This window comes from Anas acuta, chromosome 1 (genome assembly GCF_963932015.1).
Source record: "Anas acuta chromosome 1, bAnaAcu1.1, whole genome shotgun sequence".
NCBI lineage: Eukaryota > Metazoa > Chordata > Aves > Anseriformes > Anatidae > Anas > Anas acuta.
Genome location: NC_088979.1, coordinates 111,188,106 through 111,212,834, shown reverse-complemented (window position 1 = coordinate 111,212,834; position 24,729 = coordinate 111,188,106). Strand labels below are relative to the sequence as shown.

General features: G+C 38.7%; 2 long non-coding RNA genes across 4 annotated transcripts in view; one reads left to right on the top strand and one right to left on the bottom strand.

The window, feature by feature from the left end:
* Nucleotides 1-24,729, top strand: part of LOC137861431 (uncharacterized) — a 166,672-nt gene that overhangs the window by 86,485 nt on the left and 55,458 nt on the right. The gene's annotated exons all lie outside the window — the stretch shown is intronic.
* The window catches only part of LOC137861439 (uncharacterized), a 113,741-nt gene continuing 93,571 nt past the window's right edge, over nucleotides 4,560-24,729 (bottom strand). Inside the window, exon 3 of the long non-coding RNA XR_011099603.1 lies at nucleotides 4,560-4,963. This is a non-coding gene — a long non-coding RNA (uncharacterized lncRNA). The remainder of the gene's footprint in view (nucleotides 4,964-24,729) is intronic.

The window sequence follows — 24,729 nt, the reverse complement described above, 5'->3', positions numbered from 1 at the left end:
AGTACTCAAAAGCCAAAATATGATAGCTGCCAAAAAATAAGCCTACAGAAGCATGTACTATAGAAGTACATGTCAAGTACTGAGATGACTAGGGAGGATTTGCCAACATGGGAAAGAAACAGTGGTGTTTGTAGCAGTGATAGAAGCACATCAAATTATGATAAGCACCAAGAACTGGAATTAAGAAATAATTGTTCATTGTTTCTCACAATGATGTTGTAGAGACGGTGTATGAATCAGTCAGCTGGAAGGCTCAAACACACAGCATGTGATACAAGAGAACCCAGCTATCTCAGGGTGTGGAGGCTCAAAGTTTGCATAGGTTCAAATGCCTTCATGGAAAAGAAGGCAAGTTATGAAGGCAGTTAAACTCAGCCTTACTTCCACAGATCTTCAGGAAATTCTGAACAGATTTACAGATGCTGTGAAAGATGGGAGAAGTATCTTATGCTGTTCCCAAGGCATCTGGCATCCCTTTTCTTTTGTGTGTGTTGGCCAGAAAGTAGTGCTCTGAAGTGGAGTCCCACTGAGGACTGATGCTGGTTAATCAGTCACTTGGTTATGGCCAGCATTGATTTCACAGATGTCCAGAGGGAGAGGGATTTCAATGTGATTTAGTAGGAGTGTGGACACCTGATTTTGGCAAATACTTCAACAATTCTCATGCATGGCTTTGGCTGTTGCCCATACATTTCTACTTGGCAAGCAAATTACATCCAGATATTCACCTTGGCAAAAATTACCCAGCACATAAATCATTCTGTCGATCATGTTCTCACCATCTCCCTAATACTTGCTGCTTGCCTTCTCAGGTCTGAGGGCCTAGCGAGCTCCCTTTCTTTGATAATGCAAAGCTTTGCTGATGCCATGACCCACAAAAACATTTCTTTCTTAATCAATGTCTGTAACTCTGTATGTCATTCATACTACTAGCAGATTTTCTCCTATTTTGGGGGCAGGGGAAAAAGTCTAGAGATGACAGCAATCACTGTGGCTTGCAAACATGTCAGTTACTGTGACAACTAGGCCTTACTTATTCTGTATATTTTGATGCAGTGCTAAGAAGTTTAAAATAGACACCCCCCCCCCCCAGCATAGACTTAAATTTGATCAATTTTGAAGCCTTGTGTGTGATTGGAATGTGTGTCAAAAAGCAAGGCTGAGGGTTCGTGCCATAAAGTGCTACAGGTGTGTGAGTTATAGTGTAGGCATAACTAGAGAGGCTAAACTGAGAAGAAATCCTAGTCAAGAAGGTGCTGGGAAATCAGATTGAATTTATGCTGTAGGAAGCCATGGACTCCACATCTGCTCTGAAAATGAATTTCCCACTTTTCTGGGGCCCAGCAGCTCTCCCTAAAGCGAGCGGTAATAGAAGGGGCAGCTCCACTCCCTGACACCTAGCTGCTGACTTGCAAATTGCAAGTGAGTAAATAGGAAGTGCAGAACAGGTAATACAGAAGGAAAAGAAAGGGGAAAGCAGGAGCAGAAAAGTCAGGCCTACCTTTACAGCCTTTTCAGGCTTTCTACAGAAAACAGCGGCTACAAGAGGAAGGAACAGCAGGGTAATTATCCTACAGCAGAGGAAAAAGGGCCTTAAAGGCAGACAGAAATCTGGGCCGGGGATGTCCATGCAGAATAAATGAAGTAAAAACATCGTTTTTCAAGGAAATGTCAATATTTTGAAACATAAGAGAACAATTCCAATTTGAAGAACAACCCAGTGCATCACATCTCTGTTTCAACTCTGACTCAGTTTGAACTGTGTGACCAGAATCATACGACGCAGTCCCTGTTCAGATCAAATTATTTTCTTGACTAAATATGGAGTAATTGGCTGGAGGTGAACAGCAAATATCACCTAAGAATGTTGTAATATGTGTAGCTTTAATTGCACTACTTGCTTTGGTGCTCCATGTTTTTCTTCTAAGACAGAGTACAGAAATCACACATGCAGGACTTCACCAACTGTCCCCAAAAAATAATAACAAAAAAGTTAGAAATGGAAACTGCATTAATAAAACTTAATCCTGGGCCAGTTTTCTAAATAAGTAGTTCAGCTTGTTAGTTCTTTCCCACGTTTTGTTACAGTGATGCTAGTGACTTATGGCTGGAAAAATCTTTGTAATTCATGCAGATAGAAAAGAGAGAGTCTAACACTAACTAGGTATGGAGATCAATTAGTTAAGTTTTAATGACAAACATGTTTAGTAAACTTGTACAATGATTTACGAGGAGACAGGAGAGCCAAGTGTCAGGCCCTCTCAAGGACTTACATACCTTTTTTTGGCTGTACGCCTATACATATAATGTACCTGTCTGAATTAGGTAATCGTCCTGCCCTGTAGCAGCTTACTGCCTTCAGATGTTGTCAGCTCTGTTACTGGTCATGACAGTTTCAGTACCCATAGATTGTGGAAGAATAAACCATTTAATCTTCCACCATTGCTAATTTACTTCAGCCTGCTCAGAGTTTGAAACTGGGTGGGTTACACCTGGATCTCTTTCGACTTCCTCCACTCAAGTGTTGAATCCATTGCAGAGCTCAAATGATCCTGAGATGCATCCACATGGGACGTTTTTATTAACAATGAAAAAATAAATAAGGACACTATTCTGTACATAAAAACATGACCTTCTGGATATTTTCCAAGAGCAGCTCTCAGTCTCAGATTACTCTTGCATTTCAAATTATTAAATAAAGCTGAAGCATGAGTGGGTTTAGTGCCAAGTAGGCTTTGAAGGCTGAGAAGGGATAATTTGGAAGGATGGACTTTGGTAAGTGAGGCAGATGTCCCTAGGCTTTCTGTTTGGACTGTGGAGGGAGCCTTGACTCTCCTGAAAGAGGATTGAGAGCAGAAGCTGAAGTATCAGGGCTCAGAATTGCCTGAGGGAGGATGAAAGATTGGGGTGTGGAGGGGAGTTTCTCTTTTGACTGCACAAGAAAAGGACCCTATAAGCTTTCTGTCTGCTTATAAGCGTCCTGAAGTTTTTCACTGGCCCTTGGAGCTGTTAATACACCTGAAAGTCTTTGAGAATGATTGAATCTGGGGACCGTCCTAATACCTCTCAGCTGAGAGAGAAATTGCTGTTACAGTCATTCTGCTATAAACAGAGTGGAAAACCTGGTTTGTTAACTAAAGACAAGGTTTCTTTTCAGGTTGCATGTGAATATAAGTCAATATCCTTTCTGGCGTTTAATCCATTTCATATCGAAAGCATTATACCAGGTTAGTTTTGCACAAATCTCATTGTGTTTTGAGAAGGAAGGCTTCATAGGGTTACCGTAAGAAAAATAAATGCAAATAAGAGTCTGTGTTTTGCTGATGGTTATAAATTCCTCTGTCTTTTAGTGGCATAGCTGGAGAATTGGGTTAAGCTTCTGGGCATGAGCACAGTAGGTTTCTGTGTTTATTCTGTATAATCTAGTTTTCCCTCTCTTTTTAATCTTTGCTTGCTTGCCAGGCTTTCCTTTGCAGCCTCCTTTCTACTGCTGCATGCTGTTTTTTTTTCTCTCTCATGTTTTCTGAAGCTTAGACATGAAAGGACAATGAAATGGATGTTTTAATCAATTAACTGTAGCTTGATCAAAGTTTCATTCTTCCTTGTTGTTGTTTATAGTTCTTATTTACAATAGCTTCTAGTTGGGCTTCTGATTCATGTGGTGTGACAAAGTCACTCTTGCATAGTACAGCAAGCTAAGAGTCTAAAAACTGTATTTGATCAAGGCCTTGCTTTAATCGCAGATCATGTCAGAACCCTGAGCAGCAGCTCGGCTTTCCTTGTGGTCTAATGCTGAAGGCAGAAGAGGAGTGTGCTGGCATAGCAAAATACACACCAAGCAGCAAATACACAGAACATGCCTGAATGTCCGTACCCTGGCCCTTTATTCAGTTCTTTTTGCTTTCAAAGGCCACCTGCTCTCTTTTATTCCTTTTAAAAGGGAATAGCAAACACCTTCAGTCTCTCTTGTCAAGAGTTTGTTTATCCTTTCTGACTCATGAGAAGTAACTATCCAAACCTGTTAGAAGTATATACAAAAAATAAGGTCTCATTTTATATATGAGGCTGTTACAGCCTGCTTGTGGTTGCTTAGGCCTTTTGGCCGTTTTAAGTGCTGGGGTAACTTTTTTCCCTTTTCTCCCCACCTCTGTCTCTTTAAGGGTGTTACTTGCCTTAGATACCTTTTTTTTTTTTTTTTTTTTCTTTTGAGTGCAAACAACAACAATAATAAAATCCTATAGTAGCCTACCCAAGCAATTCAGAGTGCAATATATTTATTTATTTATTTTTAAGTTCTGTGTATCTGTGATTTGCAGAAGGAACGTGAAATCTGGGAATAAAGATGTGTTTGGGTCAGGTACATCCCTCAGGAAGTCTGACTGACTAAGGATAAGTTGAATATGTTTGGAAAACCTGCTTCTTGTACGTAGCCAGGAAAGCCTTTTGTATTCAATGGCTGATTTTAATCGAATTATATCTTCATTGAACATAGCCTGACCATGTTTGAGATCAAGCTGTGGGGAAAATATGGGCTTTCAACTGCTGGTGGAAGCTGATGCTGGTCATATCAGCATCATGAGCACCTGAGACAAGACCAAGAGAGCTTTCCTGTTGCTACTCTGGTTCCTCTTTCCCATGTTGTGAGTTAGGCAATGTCAAGGAAGAAGTCGATTTGATTGCAAGGGTCACTGCAACAGTTGGATATATGTCAAATCACTGGGGAGAGGGAAGAAGTGCAGGGAAAGAAGTAGTGGCTTGTGTCAAAGTGAACTGGCAGTTTTGAGGACAGGAAAAAAAGAAATAGGAAACGTACCGGATAATCAGTAGATCTTACAGCTGCTGGTCCACAGGCAATTAGTGTGCATGTCTTGTTCAGTAGTGGTGTCATGCAGGGGAGCTTACCATTTGAGCTCAGGAGCTTGGGTTTCTTGGAAGTGTCTCCAAAATGGCTGAAGGTCATGCTCTGAAATACGATGTGAGTGAGGTTCAGGAATGGCTTTGCAATCAAAGTAGTGGAGTCAAAGCTCCTGGCTGCCCCTTCATAGCAGGCTCTTAGAGTTCAAGCAGAGATTCAGTCGGGGGCTTCATGGCTCATCTTAGAAGGACCTTCCTCTCCCATATCCCAGTGCTATTTAGGAAACTTGACCTGCACATGCAGCATTAATGACAACCATGTATTCATACTGATCCCTTTATACAGAAAATAAATTATTAGTTTTGCTCTTCGGATTTCTACATATATATAAATACAAGTAAGGAAGAAATGTGTCTGTTTTGTTTTCTGCATGTTTTTTCCAATCCATCTTCCCCAGTGGCAATGGTTAATGAGAAAGATCATTTTATTAATTAAACTTTCAAAACAATGCAGTTTGTTGTTGCCAGCCACTTGTTTGGAATAATCTTCTATGCATCATAACCTTCTATCTCTGTGTTTAATTGTTTCCTTCCCCCCCCCTTCACTATCTCTTGAGCACTCTTTCAAAAATCTCTGCTGACCTTTCATGCTGCTTTTGCATTTCATGTAATTTCAGTTAAGAAATGTTTAATTACTAAAATAATCACTTTTGCTTTTAATCTGTTTATGCTTTTCTGCCTGGCTCTTGTACTTCCCATGTAATTCTTACTGATTGCAATGATGCGTGTGTTAAGGTAAGAGATGATCTCTCACACTGCTTAGGGAAGGGCTCCTTCATAATTATAGGTCATCCTTTAGTCTAACAGGCATTTTAATCAAGCACCCGCCAAGACAATTTCATCTTCTGATCAACAGATTTGGGCTATTCTTTGGGCATTTCAATGATTCATCTTATGTTATTTTTTGCCATTCACTGATTCATGGAATCAGATTTGGGGCCATAAAAGGGTGATGTGCAGCCAGATACAAGAGCACTTTCCTAACTCTAAGTGAATGATCCCACTAATAACATCAATGGGGACATCACCTTGCTATCAAGAGGAGCGTTGCGAATGGAGGCAATAAGTTGGTAGAAATAAGCAGACTAAGTGTTTACACTGTTCAGGTTGAAGTACCAATGCATGCCATCATGTTCAGCTCATCTCACTAGATTCCCTGTTTCATGAGTGAAGAGGCTCACCCAGAGAGTGACCAAGGCTGCCTAAGTTATGCATTGTCCTTGTGAAGAGAACCTGGGGAAAGCAACTGCAGCTCCTTTAGCTTGGCTTGTAAATACTAATCCAGCCCTGCTTTTGCAGGCTTGCCTTATTGTCTCTGAGAGCAGTCACTCGCGTGGAGCCTGATCCAGACCCTCTGCAGGCAAAGAGAGTCTTCCTACAGCCTCCTGTATGCATGGGGCTTGAGGCAGATTAACTGGGACAAATCCTACATGTCTTTACACGCATCTCTGATGAAGAGACTTACCTCAGATTTACAGCTTTGTCACCGTCAGCAGAAGGTGGCTCTCTGACATTAACATACTGGTGACAAAGGAGCTCACAGAGTCAAGTCCATCAGAGTAGATGGATGTGAAGGAGATTAATTATACATGACAGAGTTGAGTTGCTATATCTGGAATAAAACAGGTTTAACTCCCCTGGATTTACTGTGGTTACGCTTTTAAGTGCTACTCAATTTCTCAGAATTTCTCAGAATTTCTAGGTTGGAAGAGACCTCAAGATCATCAAGTCCAACCTCTGACCTAACAGTAACAGTCCTCCACTAAACCATAATTTGATCAACCAAGGTAAATAGGTTTTCAATTAGGGCTTTTTTTTTTTTTTTTTTTTTCCCCAGTCTGTGTGAATGCTTATATATGCTCTTATATTGGCTTTTTAAAGTACTAACAAGCATCACAAGATATGAGGTCTGGGTATCTTGGACCAACCAGAGATCAGTGTCAGAGAAGTCTGTTAGATAAGAAAAAAAATGATGAAACTGACTGGGATACCTTCCTCTCTATCTGCTCCTCTGCTCAAGAACCCAGCTGTTCCTACCCACATCAGTTAGCTAGCAGTCTTTAAGCACTACCATTACATGGATTTCAGTATAATGCATGTTTTCTGGATTCATCTGCAGAAGTAAGGAAATATGTTCTCAGTGCAGGACTGCAGTGTTAGAGCAATCTTCAATTTACTGACCAGTTGAATTTGCTCTCCCCATTCCTCATACTGCTGCTGCTGCAGTGGCACTTATATGACAACCTCTCCTCTGCTCCCTCAGCAGGAGGAGGAGGCTGCTGCTGCTCCCCGCCTGGGACTGTGAGGATCTTGTGGGTTTTCCATGCTATACTACTACTAAAGCCATGACAGCTGCCAGGGTTTAAGATAAATATGTATCAAAACCAGTTCTTTACCTTTAAATAAGCTTCTTTTACATAACTGGTATCTCTTGTCATTCCACCCACCCCTTTTAAAAGTGATTTTTGTTGTTGTGAGTTTACTGAGAGCCTAATATGTTATATTCATCCAAGCACAGATTTTTAGCCCCAAGACCTCAACATTATACAGAAGTGAAAAAGAAGCATATTTAGACATCTAGCCCTGCATAATCAGCAAAGTCCTCAAATTCCTACACAATACATAATTTGAATCAGTGAGTTTTCTGAAGAGGTGTATTTGTCTTCCGCATTTTGTTACCTTTCCTCCCACATAGGCACACTCTTTTTAACCTTCTGAGCTCTGGTCATTTTTTTTCTCTAAGAAAGAACAAAGTCTGTGAAATGAGCAATTTAGCTAGTCATGCGTTCCTGTTAGTAGGAACAGCAAAGCTATGCGAGTTTTAAAAGATGGGAGCAGTCCTCATTATCTCTTTTCTGTGTCGAGAAGTAACAGCAGATACATGACTGAAAACCCAGAGAATGCTTGGCAGAGACTGAAACACTGCAAAGAGGAGCAAGGTGCAACATCCAGCCTGGTATGAGGTGGGCAGCGGAGGAAGCAAGGGGGTTTGTGTGAAAGTGCTGGGCTAGGTGCCAGTCTGAGAGAGAGGACCAATCCTGAATAAACACAAAAGTAAGTGGGGAAATTTGTTCCCACTCAGTGTTTTTTTTTTTTTTTTTTTTTTTTTTTTTTTAAGTCTGTTTCATTCTGAGTTGCCTACAATTTTTAAGTCAGACATTACCCATATTCTTAAGAATTTTCTTAGCATCTTGTGACATGAGTCCCTGACTCATTGGAGAGAGAGCACAGAAGAGAACTACGTGGACACTGACCTCCTCTATACTGCAATAGCTGATCTGACCCTGTTGTAGAGTGTGGTGAATCTTCTAATGAGCTTTAGCTAACTCATCACCTCTGGAGTATAACTGTGGAGCAATGTGGTAGGGAGTTTTGGGTCTCTCAGGGTAGACATTTCTTTATGCCTCTTGTCAAGGCTATGACTAAATGTGACAAATTAGCTTTCAGTTTTGCAGCTTATTTACAGTTGAGCTTAATTAGAGCCAGAATTTTTGAGGAATCTCTATGTACCGGTACCTGGGATGTAATTTCAGTAGGCAGAATTGCTTGTAGCATATTATGCTTACTGAGGTTATTTTCTCACAGTAAAAAAAAAAAAAAAAAAAAGTTTGAAAATTAAGTTTGCTAGGCAGCAAAAGAAACTGGTTGGCCTTGGCAGAAAAGAAGCCATGATCCCCTTGTGAAGTTATTAGCTTCCTGTAATTTAGCTTGTAGAAATGGATTTTCATAATGTGTAATGCTACTGTTCATTTAGTGCATCTTTGTTTACCATTGAGGATGGTCTACATTTTGTTTTAGAACTCATCTTGGGCAGTCTAAAAGTGATTATGGAGTAGTAATACAGCAGCAGGCTGATGAAGCAGCATTATTACTTCCATGGTATGTAGAACCATGATGATCTTGGTCGCACTTATTTCCCTGTGCGAAGAAAACTAAGATCTGCCTACCCTCAAGTACAACCTTAATTAAAATGATGTGTGTTGAAAATTATTGTCAGCAGACAAAGAAGCACAAAAATGCTGGGCGAAGGAAAATCCTCCAGGTCTGTGAACTTGTATGTACTTCAGTGGTAGATGCTCTGTGAGGTGTCTGCCAGGTAGATGCAAAAGAGATGACTAGGGAGAAGAGGGATCCATACTTGTCTTCATGTGTTCCCAGAGCTTTTCTAAGCCATCCCATAAAAATAAAGTCCAACAGAGAGAACAAGGTCATATGAGAGGTGCAGCAGAAACCCAAGTCTTGACCAAGTCTTGTTGTTTTTATGTCTCATGCCAGTACGTAAAGCACTGTGCTAAATGTGAATGTTTTGTTCAGAGGGAATGGTGTTAAATCTGAAGGGCTCCTTTTGCATGGGAAAAGATGGTTGTTTACTACCTGATTAACTTAGTCATAGCTACTGTAGGACTGGATTGATTTTTTGTTTTTCAAGTTTCTTTTTGTCATTCTCATTGGGACTATACAAAGAGAACATCTGATTTGCTGATATTTCTTTCTGATTTTGCGTATCCCCATGACTTCTACTTCCCCAGAGGAAATGCCAGATATCTTCTGAGTCTGTCTAGCCCACTGAAATATTTGGTAGAAGATGTCTCTCTGTTTGTTGACAAACAATGTAAACAAGAAGCATGTAGATCATAATGCAGTATTTTTAGAATGTGGTCAGTTTAGATTCACTTGTAGATGTTGTTTATGGTAAGAACTGTCATAACTCTTCCATACAAGACTGGTAAGCGTTTGCACTGATGGTTAGTTGTTCATTTTTCTAGGTCACTGCCTGATTTTCATGTATGACTGCTATTGAACTGAAGAAGTTAAATTAGATGTGTAAGGCACAATTTGAGTGTTCAATCGAATTTAGGTAAAAAATGAGGCTATGAAGTCTCCAATATGTTTATGTAAACCTGTCGTCTGTCCAATGTTGTCAAAAGGGAGAATACTTCCCACTAGTGGGGAAAAAAAGTCGCTATCTTACTTAGTGGGATTTCCCAGGCTTCTGAAAATCCAGCACATCCAATTTGTTAGCTAAGAACTCCTGTTCTGTTAGATTTACAGCAATTTATTTTCAGTGTCAGTAACAGCATCATCATTACTGGGAGATCCAACTGTACCGAATGTTACGTTAATAAATCATCAACCCTGAAAATCAATACTCCAATGAATTGAATCAAATGAAAGTGTTTCTGTTGCACAGTTTCACCCACAAAGTCGAAACCTCTGCTGTCCAAGTTCATAAAATTTCCATCAGCTGGTTAGGCCAGAGCCATCAGACCCGGCTCCCCAGACTCAATGTCAGACAAACCGTATCAGCTGATGGATTATTTTTTTTCTCATGTCAACCCATCAATGTGTCTGTGATATTATGTTATGATATTTGCTTCCTCTGAAGTGACGTGAATTGCTACTTTATCTCACAGCCTGAAAAGATACTGGAGATTAGGTCTGACCTGCCCTTTCCTCTTTTAGAGCCCTAGCTATTCTTTCCCAGTGGCATGTTTCCTCTTCTACCTCTTTCTGAATTTAACCATGCAGAAAAGCTAAAAACTCTATTTTGCCAAGTTTGCTTATCAATTAAGTATGGAGCATATTGAAATTTAAATACCTGTAGAAACATGCTTGCCATTTGTGACAGGGATTTTACATACTCACCTTTGAGTAGATAGAACATCTTTCAGGAAAAAAAGTATGTGTTTTGTGGTTGTTACATTTACCTGCTTAGTTCTTTTGTATCAAAGTCTGGTGGAATTGGTGGAACTGGATTTTCATTCTGGCATTATTCTTACATGTGATAAGAAAAAAATCTTTTGTGATAGAGAATTTTTCACTGTGGGTAGGTAGGCCTTCTGCCACAAATATAAATAAAGTTAGTTCCTTATGAAACTCAAGGAAGTCTAGCACTAAGGCTGAATCCAAATAAACTAGCTAAGCAAGAATGAAAACATGTTACTTTTCCGATGTGATAATGGAGTTTCCTTTCCTGCTTTCATCATTATTAAAAGCAATCTAAACCTTATAGCATGTTCGGATATGCTACTCAAGGAGTTCCTACAGCCATAGTAACTGGAAGCTCTTGTAAAATAAATCCAATGATTTCAACCATTTCTTAAAGTGAATGCAAGTATTCATGTTGCATTGCTGTCAATGTAGTGATACCATGACTTTATCGATCAAGGACTGTTTCATGTTATGAAGAATATCCAGCCAGCATTTCTTTCTCTATACTCCATGTCTTTCTCCTTTCCTGCCTCTAAACATTTCATTTATATCTACTATTGTTTTCAACAAGAGTACTAATCCAATTTTGAATCTAAAACCATAGACAGAGAAATGATTTGTTGTTGTTGTTGTTCTCCTGGGATCAGTTTTCCAGCTTTGGTTTTAATTTGACAGGAAGTAACAGAAAGTTTGGGGAATGGTTTTCACTAATTCAGCTGTGCTCAGAAATACTGATTTTTTTGATTGACTGGTGCTTGCTTGCTTGTGGTCAGTCTCTATGCCCAGAACTCCTAACAATGTTCAAGTAGCTGAGAAGAGGCTGGCTTCCTCAGCTAACGGTGCTTGTTTTATTTTAGTATTTCTGCTTTCTTGTACTCAGCTATCAACTCATTGCAATGCCTTTAAAGCATAAACTCTTGAATACTCTGGTGTTGCATGAATGTGCTTGGTGCAACTGAGGGAAAGTTGAGGAATCCTTCACTGTTTGTACCGTGGTGGTGTTAATAATCACATATGGCATCTTTTTCTTCCACTTCTGTATGTTTTGCCTCATGAGTTCTTTGTATCAGACCAACCACAGTAGCTTCAAATTTTAATTTCACCTACGTTTTCCTAATTGCTGCAGCATTTTGAATCAAATTGTATCCTTTTATTTTATGGTTTTTATCCTGCTTATGGTGAATAGAGTGAGTGAACTCTTTCTGCCTTGAAGATAGGCAGTGAGAAGCATGCAAACTCATGTCCAAATAGAAATGTGATAGACTGTTTTGTATGTGTCACAGACGATGTCTCTGCTCACAGGGACAGGGATACCTACAGCATCTACAGATTTCATAGGGGCAGGCACAGCCGTTCTTCACCACCTGCCCCATCCCCAGTGCCAAGCCTTCCCCATCTGATACCCTGAAGTCTTCCTCACTCCCTCCATCATCCTGCTTGCTCCTGCTGGCCATTGTGCCTTCTGGCCATGCTGTGATGGAGAAAGCTGCCCTAGGGCTATATGAACATTAAAGAGGTGCCGTGAGGCACTGGAGCCTTGCAGGTTTATACAGTTGTCACTGGACATGAGAACTCTGTGAACTTGATAGAGTTTGCCTTAGGGCTGTGTGGGTTTAAGGGCTTTGCAGGATTTTAGGATATAAAAATGCTTTTAATAACTATGTAATTCACCTTCACATCTTAATGGATGAAAAAATAGCCATGCAAAATCCAATAAAAATCTTCAAGTTGGCCAGCTAAGGTACATTAGTATAAAATCATGTATTTCTTCCTAAAACTTTATTTGAGACATAAGTCTGTCTGCACAACACTTCCTATTAACATGTAGATTTATTTGATGCAATTCAAATGCAGCAGTATAATTGAGAGGATAAAACTCTGTTTCTATAACAGGGTAGTAGCAATCTAAAGTAAAGATTATTTGGGGGAAAAAAAAAAAAGTAAAATCCTTATACCTTAAAAAAAAAATGCAGAACGCTGTGTTTATTTTCTTCTTAACCCACATCTGTAGTATGCATTTTGGCTTTGATATTTCCCAGGATAGCAACTATCACAGTTATGGTCCAATGGCGAGTTAGAGAAGAGATCATTAAATAATCTTTGGTACTAATTAAATTTAGAGGTTAGTTTAACCCAAGCTAAGGAGATGGAGATCATCAGTTGATGATGCGTCTGAGGACCAGAGTACTCTTGCAAATTAACTCTGGTCAGGAGTGTTGTGTTAGAATAAAGCTGTGGCTCAATGTGACCTACTGTGGCTGTTGAATTGCAGTACTGTATCTGTATATCACAGCTGCTAGCATTTCTTGATCTGTACTCATACTGCTGTTACTTTCTTATTGGTAAAGTTTTGATTTAGAGAGGCATTATTTCCAAACACCATGAAGTTAAGGGTACAAAGGAACAGAGGTCATTTATGTTATTTAGACAGAGACCATCTCAAGCTCATTACAAATCGAAGAAAATAAATGTGCCCCTTTCTTCTAGGTGTTTTGGGCAAGTGAACCAAGTATGATCAAAGAAAATCAACTATCAATGGTTAATTATAAGAATTGGGTTAAGATTGCATTGACTGATGAGTCTGGTTTTTGGATACTCAGACAAATCAGAGAGCTTTGTTACCTTGGACAAGTAAATACAGGAAATGAATTTCAGTTTTTAACAATAACATTTTCACACATTCCAAGGGAAAAAGGGGTCCTGCTTCAAAGCCATACAAGAAATATTTTGGTAATAAGTTTTCTGAGGAGTTATTATTTGTTACCTCAGAAATGCCACAGAAAGAAAATAACAAATCAAACAGTACATAATATGATGTAAAAAATCACCAGCATACTTTCACCTCAAAGAAAAACTTCTGTGCTTTTTTTCCACATGCTGAAAAGGAAACCCTATAGTCAATTATGATCAAAGAGATCTTAGATCTTTAGCTCTCTCCAATAAGGAGCTGATTTTATTTACCTGCTCTTCTAGCGTAGGAGGTAGTAATGAAATAATGACAAAGCTGCACTTGAGGAATTCTGTCACACATAGCCTTTATCTCCTACTTTTTGAGCAGTTATAAATGCATAGCAGGCTTTCTTTATTGTCCAAGGCAGCTTGGTTTCTGTAAGAGCCTTCGATGAGGGACTTTGAAAAAAAATATATATATATGCTGGCTGAAATACAAATATACTTTTGCCTATTACATTTGGATTTCAGTTCTTTTATATATATATATATGTTTGTATGTATGTATACATAAAGGTGCAGTACAGACATTTCTATAATTCTAAATATGAGTTTGAAATTCAGGTTTTCTTTAGAGGGAGAGAAGCAGAGAGGAAAGCGAGAGGAAAGGTGACCTTAAAGGTTTTTTGACAAACCAGGTGCCATATAACCACTTCGTCTTTTGAAATTTTGGAGGTATGTGTTAAAGACGTCTTTCTTTGTAGGAGGCACAGAGTTAATTGCTCTCTGAAGGAGCGCCACCATGGGGTGTTTGCTTTCAACCAATAGTTCTTAAGACTGCAGTCTCTTATAGCTTTGCACACAATTAGAAGTCAAAAAATACCATCAAGCAAAGAAATCATGAATATTCAAGTATTTCTAATGTCACATCAGATAAATGGTATGGGATATTACAGTAAAATTAACATTTATGCCACTCTGTTCCTCAATCTGCTAATGAAACCTGTAGGTAAGCACAGACTTACGGGAAGGAGAAAACTGCCTTGCACTGCCAGCAAAGCTGTGATAGGAAAAGTGTATAAATCTTCATGAACAAAGTATTCTGCTCCTGTCCCTGACTTTCTGAGGCCTTCCTCTCTTGGCACTCTGATCTCATCTCTACTTGCTTCCTTCAGGCAGGCAAAATGGCAAGAATCTGAAGAACCTAAAAGCCCTCATACAGCACCAGAAACACTTCCACCAGCATGGCCCTGCTCCTATCATCACTAGGATACTTCTGACTAGTGGGGAAAGGGTGTTTGTCAAAGCACTACCAAAACATTGACTGTACATCTTTCCAGTGATGCTACTAGTTAAATCATATGTGTATCTCCTGCTAAAACCCAAGACAATTTCAGGTACAGATTCCTAAAGAAAAAAAAAAAAAAAAGTTAATCTTGCAATAGGAGAAGTATGAGAAATTAAATTTGAATGTAGAGTTCTTAAGATACATTAATGTCTCCCACAAGACAACTCTTTTCATGGTGTCTTTTAAACACAGGAGATAGCTTGTCTGGTTAAGATTATTCACAACTGACTATTTATGAATTCTTTGTATTAACCAGGATTAAAGCAGAGCATTTGACTTGTCTTTGGAAGAGTCACTTTGCACATTCACTGACTTTTACAAAGCTCTCAGAGTAGTTGAAGTAACTATTACTTTATTGTTTCCTCCTCTGCTGCCTTCTTCATTTCTGCACTTTTCTTTAACAGAGGCACATTTGTTATCTTGATACTTTTCCCCATTTGATTAAGGTTTCCTACAATATGGTCTGTAACAAGTGTGGTTAGTTTCCCAGTAATTGTGTAAAAAGAAATAAATATTAAAAGTTTCGGTCGCACTTCTTTATCTTATTATGCTGTACTTCTGTCTATTCATTTCAGAAATCAGCAGTAGCACTATTAGATCCCATATACTCTTTTCCCTATCTGATATGGCAAAGTATGTTTCTTCTCTCTTGAGGGAGTGGGTTAAACTGGACTGTAGATGTGGCAAGAGAAGGAGAAATGTGCAAACTGGCATTGACTTAAGGGAATGCAAGTGGTTTGGAAGGTCCAGAAAAAAGAAATTGATTATTATTATTATTATTATTATTATTATTATTATTATTATTATTATTATTATTATTATTATTTTCCCCAGAGCACCTCATTTAATATTAGACTGACATATTTCTAAGGACAACATCATGCTAAATAAAGCAGATATATCTAGATGTAGTTTCCAAGCTACAAATGTGTGCAGACACAGCAGATCCAGAACTTAATGTGTCAAGGACTCATTTAGTAACATTGCCAGATGCAGTAGCTAAGGATCAGCACCCGTTACGCAGGGCTTTTCTGCTGAGAGATGGCTTTTAGAGCTGGATGGAAACCAGGTTCCTTTGGGTGCCTGGAGGACTACCATTCCCAACTTCTCTCTCTCTCTCTCTCTCTCTCTTTTTTTTTTTTTGATTTTCTGTTGACCCATAAGAGTCCTGGATACTGTAGCTACTCAGTGAAATTATTGCATTTGTCAAAGTCATTGCTTCCAGCAGCTGCAAAACTAAGGCTGTCAGCTGCAAAGACCAAATGGAGAGTTTTGTGTCTGCAGGGTTATAAGCAAGGGTATGTCTGTCCTTGAGTCATGGACTTCACGGTTTTCACCGTTTGGTGCTCTGGAGCAAATCCCTCATGATTCCCTCCCGCCATTGATTTGAATGAAACATTTCAGTGATCTAGTGTTTTCTGTCAGATCTTTGTTTTGCCAGGGAATTGCAACCAGCTCTAGCAACTAAATTACCGTCAATCTTGTGAAATGTTTATAATGCTTTTCTAAAATGTTTGTGACATTTAATCTCTGATATACAAAGATAATAGAAGGGGGAGGTCTCACATGCCATTGCAATTATTTGGCATACATAAAACAGAAAAGTTTCAAAAGCTACTGCTTATATATATATTTAGATTCCTTCCACTTCTCAGAATGCTTCACTTTTTTTTCCTTCATGTTAAGAAGTTATAGTCAGAAAAGTTATAAAAGTTATGTTCAGAGAACTAGGTTTTGCGAAACTTTATTGAAACTGCAAAAAAGATACAGATTTTTATCTTCAGTTCACAAAAGCTACATAGTCAGGAAAGCAAGAAGTTGTGGGTGGCTTCTAAGTTAGCACTATGCAAACTCACCTGCTATGTGGAAAATTATGGGAGTATATCTTAGAATAATTATCTATATAGAAGCTTCATACCCTTTCACTGGAAAAAAAATGAGTTAGTTTGGGGTCTTTCAGTTTTGAAGCAAATAAAGACAATTGAGTCTCAGGCCTTCCACAAACTATTCTTATTTCTTCTGCTAACCTAAATAGATTTTAATGTTTTTCCACTGCTGAGTCTGTATGCAACATGCACCACAGTGCATATGACTTCACACTTTCTAGGTACTCAGTTGAAGACATTTCTTTCCATACAGGCAAGGGCATTGATTCTGCAGCTGGAAGAAACAATGTAAAAGGAAGCTGTAGTTTGAGGATTAATCATAGCTTCAGGAGGGGTTGTCTGAGGGTACATGAAGAATTCATACCTCTTTGAAACTATGGTTTTGTTTAATAATAAGATAAATGCAATATCACAAGTAGTGTGACATACAGTATTCCTGTTTGGGCAAGCAGAGAGAATTGTAAAAGTCACTGAAGTGTAAATATTGATTTCTTTGGTACTAATGAGCAGTAGACTTGGCCTGGAGAGTTTGTATCATGGAAGCAAGTTCAGGTAATTCATTTTTATAGCTCTTGTGGTTGGTAGGTAAGTTAATTTATGAGTTCTGATAGACAAGTTTCAGCTTTGTATAACATTTTTACAGTGACAGTGATTCACAAAGCTGTCTTTTTTTTTTTGACCAAACATTTCAGACTAATTTGGAAAACTTTTCTTGGCACTTTATATGTATGAATTCATCCACTATCAGCTCCTGTCAAACTTAGGGGTTTACTTATCAAGTAATGAAGTCTCAGGAATAGATGTAGTGACCAACTAGCTTATTAGAAAACCAGGCTGATGGCAGTGAATGAGGAAGAAGGTATTGGTACAGAAATCTTCAGGGAAAGGTGGCTGATTTGACAATACAGGGGATCACAGAAGGTCCTTCTTTTCAGTTTCTGTGCAAGGCTAAATACAGCCTCAGTCCTTCCAGTTCCTGGGTGCAGTGTTAAGAACACTCTTGTGAGCACTGATTCTGAGTGGAGGAGACTTTAGCCCCTCTTCACTTTCTTCTGTGTTTCCACATTACCTTGGGATTTGAGAAATGTAATACATCTAGGCACACGTCCTAGCCACAGTGTGGAGTGAAGGTGTACCGTCCCTTTTTTATGGAGGCACAATTGCTGTGATGTGTCAGGACCTTCTTTGCATAATTTCACAGTGAAAGAAAAGCAGAAAATCTCCCACATTTCATTAAATATGCCTCTCCCCATTTCTGATGTACAGAGTATCAATGGGAGGATCCCATCTTCTTGAAACCATTTTTAATATTACTTGCATACACACAGAAATTACAATTCAATTCTCGTGGAACCTAATCTGTTGCACCAGCTTTAGTTAGTTCATTGCAGTAGTGATATTCCCAATTTACAGGTTGGTGAGCTCTGAATCAATTATCCTGTAGGAAGGAAGGTTTTACAAACACACAGAATTTTCAGTAACTGTGGTAACATTTTATGATAATTTGAAGAGGGAAATGGTTGGGTCTTAGTTACTGTTTATCTGTTTTAATTTTCAATAACTCAAGAGATGCTACTCCATTCACCTGGTAGTAGCTCACTTTTAACTTTAGGATGACAAAGATCTGCATGCAAGATGCAAAAAGTTGGCAACTCAGGCCCACTAGGTCTCAGAAAAGCCCTAAGAGATCTATAGTATGCACACAGCTAATACAAACCTGTTTAAATAATGCTTTAATTATGCGTTAATTATTTATTCATTAAATTGTTTATCCTCATGTTTCATCAAGTCTCAGGTGTCCCTGCCTAGAAGCCACAGTTCTTTCAGTGTCTGAGAAGTCTTCTGGCAGCGTTGCACTGTTGCATGACTACATTTAAGCCAAAATTTGGTAAAATGACACTATTGTCTAGAGGAGAAGGCCTTTGAAATTTCTCCACAACCAAATCTGTGAACTTCAAAGCTTATAACGTAGATGCAAACTCAATGTATAATTAAGGAGCAAGTGAAGTTTGCTTGATCAGATTGTATTTAATTTTCAAGTAGTAGTAGATATGAAAAAGAATGAGTCTCAGAGACACTGAGCAGAGGCGAAGGTGACAGTAACCTAAGAATGGTAGGTGGCCTTTTAAGAGCTTTTTTTTTTTTTCTTTTTTTCCCCTAAACATGAACAGATTAAGCTCATCCTGAAGGTCCTTCAGCATGTTAGTACCAATTGCTGTTGTGCCTAAGCATTGCATAATCAAACTAGTCTTGTTCTGAAACGTTGCTAATCATGCGGTATCACTGTGCCTTATAAACTGTGTAATGAACGCTTGTCTATAATCTGTAAATAATAAGTGGGTTTTGCACCACTGACCAAATCAAGCTTGCGTTCCTCCCATTGGGTCCTTTTTTCATTCTTTCTTGTACTGCTTTCTCTTTTTAAAGTGTAATACGTAAAAAATGCTGGGACATTAGCGTAGTAGGTTACCTTGTTTTTCTGTACTGTCAGCACCTGAAGCAGTATGTTTTGAAATAGCATTAACTTCTGTGTGTTCAGAATTTAAAAGCATCTACTGCTCTTACCTTTTTATTGTTAGCACATAATCTCCAGGCTACCGTTTCTTTTAATACAGGTTATTAAATAAGAAGGCCAGAGTAATATCTTGGAAACTGAGCTTTACTCAAAAAACTGCCATTTTGAATTTTCCCCCGTTATTGCCTATATTTACACCCTGCCATGTTAAATTTGGTACAAATCAGGAGTCACAAAATGTAAAAATAATAATGCATTTTAGTTTATAAACATCAATTGAAATCCTTGAAAAGAGTTTGTTGTTTCAAGGTTTGTGGGTTTTTGTTTTTATTTTTTTATTATTATTATTTTAAAGAACATGTATTTTGTTCATTAATTAGCAAGCAAGGTTTTTCATGAACATGATGACTTAATTTCTGGGCTAGAACAAAGTTGTTTATGTAGTCTGTAAAACTGCACCTGTCTCTTGCAGAGACCCAGTGGATCCATGATAAAACTGTTCATTTGTTCTCTACTGGGTCTTACAGATTTAATATTTCTTCTTCTTTACTACCGTAAGCTACCGTTTACTGTGATTTCCTGTGAGTATTTCCTCCTTCTTCTGAAAGAGGCACAGGAGTGATTGCTGCCATGATGTTAAGCAGGCAGATCTTTAAGGAGCAGAAACTGGTGCCAATGGCATCCTGTCAGCATACACGCGACATCTGCATGGACCTGCAGTGACATTCAGGGACATTCCAGAGTCCTGGGTAAGCTGGCCCATAAATTCTTGTGTACTTTCTTACCGGAATGGGTTTGCAGGCATTCTCCTCGCCCCTATTACATGATAGACAGATGGCTGTTTATGGAAGGTTCAGATCTGCTTCATTTCCTCTACCTTAAGTTTTATGAACGTCTGCAGGTTTTTAATTGCTTGACAAGCAGGATGTTGTAAACAACCCATATTTTATGCATATATGAAATGTAATCATGAGTTTAATGACTTTATTGATTGATGGCCTTGAAAAGTTGAACAGGGAGGATGAGAAGATATGAGACTTGGTAGGAATGGATAGCTTCTTAGTGATACTTGAAGAAATTTGGAGTCTTTGCAGTATGCTTTACGTGTCCAAAGAGATTCCTTGAAGTGAATCAGGCCCATGGCTGCTCTTCAATGAGCCCTAAGTTGTTGGCGAACACAGCAGCAGCCCCAGCTTTCAATGACAGAGCTCCTAAGAGAGTTGTCAGAGGTGATGCTAGCATTTTTTTTTTTGTCATGTCAACAGTGCCCTTTTGCCATGTTTTATCATATAATTATAATTCTCTTCAGTTTTCTTTGGAAGGCTACCTAGTTATCAAACTGTGGCTGACTGATATAGTCATGACCTGTCAGAGGGAAGTCCAGGAGAGCTCTAAGCCCTTTGCCTGTACCTCAGAGGATGGTAAAGGTTCAGTCCCAGGAGCCCTACGCATGTTCTATTTCTGCAAAGGGTGAGAAGTAGATTAGCTTGTGTTGTAACTTATACTGCTTGTAAATCACAGGATTGTGGTTCATTTATAGACAATTCACAGGCTATGTATCTGAAAATATGAATGCCAGGGCAGGTCACATAAACAAGAGTTTTGTACTGTACAGCTGCTTAGAATGAGAGCTGAGTGGAAATGCTAGAAAATTACATCTATCAGTTTTGGCAAGTGTAGATGGAGGAAGTAACTAGGGTATTTTCATCTGCTCTTGAGCAAAGGATTCTGACATCTGTCTCAAATCTCCATAGAGAGACCTGTCCTTGCTGAAAACTGAGAACCAACTGAGAGCTCCTTTGAAAATGTCATAAAATCCCAAGTAGGGTTTCTGAAGCCATGTCCCTAGATAGTCTGAAACACAAGAAGCATGATGGACTTGCACTGTAAACCTTTCAGTCCCTTTTGATGTTTTGGGTGGGGAAGAAGTGACTTGTTTGTTTAAACCAGTCCTGTGTAAGAAGAATTGTTTAAGTTTGAATACAGATTGTTTCCTGAGGTCAGTCTATTTTTCAGGCTTCAGTGAGACTGCCTACAGGCATTGCAGTTATGTGCCTCTTGGTAGTAAATAAACGGCGTTCTTCTGCCATTCAGGTGACCCTTCATACTTGTATTAATGCATTTCAGTGCAGAGGGAAGCAATGCTGAATTCACTTACCAAGGGGTAACTAAGGAGATGTGTTTCGGACGGCAGAGTGAGTACAACTAAGTACAGCAGTTAGATGTGAACATCTTACTCTTTTCTCAGCTGAAGTGTAAGAAAGCTGACTTTTTTTTTCCCTCCAGAATTAGTTTCCTATGTTTCACCATCCTGTAAACCCAGCAATTGTTCCTTTTCAGTTTCTAAGATGGTTTTGTTGGGAGGAGGACGGAGGAAAGGAAAGGGAAAGGCAAAGAAAAAAAGGTTCAAGTTGGTTTAAGAGTATAACATAATTGCATTCTCTAAAAACCCTTTTATTCCATGACAGTCTATTGTTTTGTCAGAGAACTTCACTAACTTTAAAGAGATCTGTGCTTAACTGCAGGTGTTTTTTTTTTTTTTTTATTGCTTAGAAGTATTATCTTTTCAAAGGAGATTTACCTACTATTAAGTTGCTTTAGTCTTTTTTTATTCACATTTAGTACAATTGGAAAAAAAAATAGGAGGATGAGTGCACCTTCATGCTTTAGGTGAACAAAACCTGTATTCGCTATTCCATTGAAAAATTGTCTTCAGCAGAGCACCTATTTGGCAGTTTTGGAATGCAAATGTAGCAGATTAAAAACATTTGGTCCTAGTGCCCTTTTCATTCCATTAAGAGCTAACGTACATAATTATAAGAGCAAATGTGCAGTAGGCAATCATGTAAATACCAATAAAGGTTTCTTAGTAGCAAAGCTGATTTCATGTAAATAACTCATCTTCATCTGTTTTAATTAAAAAAAAAAAAAAAAGTCTAATTACAGACAGCAGATTACATTCATCAGCATGTTCAGATGAATGCTGGTATATGTCAGCCAGAAATAAATAAATAAGAGGGAAATAATCTATATAAAGAAATCCAAAAATAGTGTCAGATAACAAGAGTCAATTCAGAATACTGGCACTGAGGATGTACTTCTGGGTTCATCCCAGCCAGTTAGAGAGTGAAGGACAGCTGAAAACATGTCCAATTAAAAGAAGAAAGGAAAAGAAATCTACATTTGGAAGAGTATAAGAAATTCCAAATGCAAGCATGTGTGACTGGCTGCCATCAGATCACATCATGCAGCCTTGTCCCCGGGTTTGAGGAAGGTCACCACCAGGGAAGGAAAGGAGAAGGGCCCCTTCCTTCCTTCCTGGTACCCAGCGCAGCAAAAATCATGTGTGCAACCCCATACCTCTCAGTACTGAGGACCTGAAGAAAAGGCTTACCCTGGGTAATGCAGATTTTCAGGTATTTAAAAGAAATAATAATGAAGTAGCAGCAAAGAGCATTTTGATGATTAAAAAAGAGAAAAAAAAAAAAAGGAATTTTCCAGTTACTCAAAGACAAGAAAAAATATTTCAAGTAAGAGTGGACTAAATATTAATTAAGCAGATTGCCTAATTCCTATTCTTGTAAAATAATATGTAATGAATAGATCAAGACAATTTTCTTTTTTTCCCAGGGTGGATTAAGATCCCCTTAAGAACAGATAAAAAATGGCTTTTACACTTTAAATGGTGTATTTTTTCATGCTGTCCTTTGAAGAAAAGATTTATGTGATCACGTTGTCTGTTCATCTCCTGCTCCAATAAACTTTTGACCTCACTAGCCATTTTAATCCAAATTTGACAAAGGATTAGAGATTTCAAAGCCTTTACCATGTGCTTTAAAAAAAAAAAAAGTCAAACAAGGATGGCAAAGAAGAAGGGAGAAGATGGTGAGCTGTGAATTTGATGCCATTGTTAAGCATGAGAGAATCTTAAGCGAATGAGCAGAGCGCTTCTCAAGTTCCAATACTCTCATGATTATTCCTGGTCTTTTACTATACATACTATTAAGGAGAGGTGAAAATCCAACAGCCTATTCCAAAAAATACTGTGAACATGTATGTTAATGATTTTTTTTAAAAAGTGTATGTGTTTTTGCTGCAGCAGCTGTGGTTGATATTGGGTCGCGTTCAACAGAATTTAGAGGCTGAAAGTTTCTCAGTCCACCTCTAGCACTGTCCAAGGGGAAAGGTTGTGGAAGTGTCATGTTCAAATTCCTCTTTCATTTTGGTTCAAACCAGGTGCTTTCCCTACACGTGTTAAGTTACCTGGCTTTCTAGGCTGTAAAGTCTGTCTCAGCACTAATGAGCATTTAATTGTTCACTGGGAGACCCCAACCGTCTCCCTAACTCCATGGGTACAGCATTACAGGAAGCAGTCTAATTGCTGACAGGATATCACAAAAGAAATCTAGATTTTTATTTTTATTTTTTTATATTTTTTTTTCTAAAGTGGTACAGAAGTTTAGAATTTCACAGGAGAAGGAAACCATTACCAAGAAATGTCATCTCTACATTCAGCTGTATCTCAAGAGTTAGTATCTTTATCAAACATTGGAAAGGAAGAAAAACTTGTGCATTTGCACTCCCTGAGTGATCACACCTGAAGAGTGTGCATGTGTGCATGCATATGTGTTTGTGTGATGCAGCTGCCAATGAGAGAAAGTTGTGTTAGACTGTTTTAGAAGGCAAGAACAAATGCTGAACTAGCTAAGATGCAATTAAAGGTGTAAGCAGTAGCCTAGGGGTGTAAGCTCTAATGGGGAGCTCCTTGGCACATCTGGGGGATAGTAGTAATTGGGGGAAATTACCGAAGGGGAAAATTTCAGATATCAAGAAAAAATGTGTGATGATCAGATGAACAGAAGCCTCTCTGGGAGGCCATAGCTGAGGCTGTGTTGTTCAAATTATTATGCCAGACTGCAGAGGAAGAGAAAAAAAAAAAAAAAAAAAACTTTCATTCAGGGCCGTGGAACAGGTTACTCTTTTAAATCTTCTTCCCAGGTATTATTATCTTCAGCCATATGTCACCCTTCAGTTTTTCCACACAAAACATTAAACATTATTTAGGAATTAGATGGTTATTCAGTAGAGTGATTGCTCTGGTAGACTCATGGACTGTTCTTAGGAAAAGATACAACTTGCTAAACACATTGCAGGTTCACTCTCTTAGGTGAGTTTGTTATCAGTGGCAAGGAGAAGCTGTGTTTTCTGATTTCAGTCACTGTCTTCTTTTAAAGTCATAACCCTTCTTCCCCTACCCAAATAGGTTCTGGCACATTGAGATTCGTATTTGTGGTTAAGTGCAGGTGTATCTACAATACACTTGCATGCCTCCTTCCTTGCAAAGTAAAAGAAGTTTTCTTGTAGTGCCCATGAATCTGAGAGCCATTTCAGTGGGACAGACTGAGAGTTACACTCCACTGTGTAGCAAGATCAAATGGTTTTATCTTTGAAAATGAAGTCATACAAAAGCACAGCAGTGTAGTTCTTCTGTGCTTCATAGTTTTGCTTTACTTTCAGCAGAATCCTATTTACAGCAAGCAATGGATTGAAAAGAGTATCTAGCTGAGATCAGCACCTTCAGTGCTTGCTTGCAGACCAGCCTCCTGGCTGATGGATAGAGTACAAGTTTTCCTTAAAGGTTCAATAAGGAGGACTTAAACTGATGTCTTCACCCCTGTGGTACC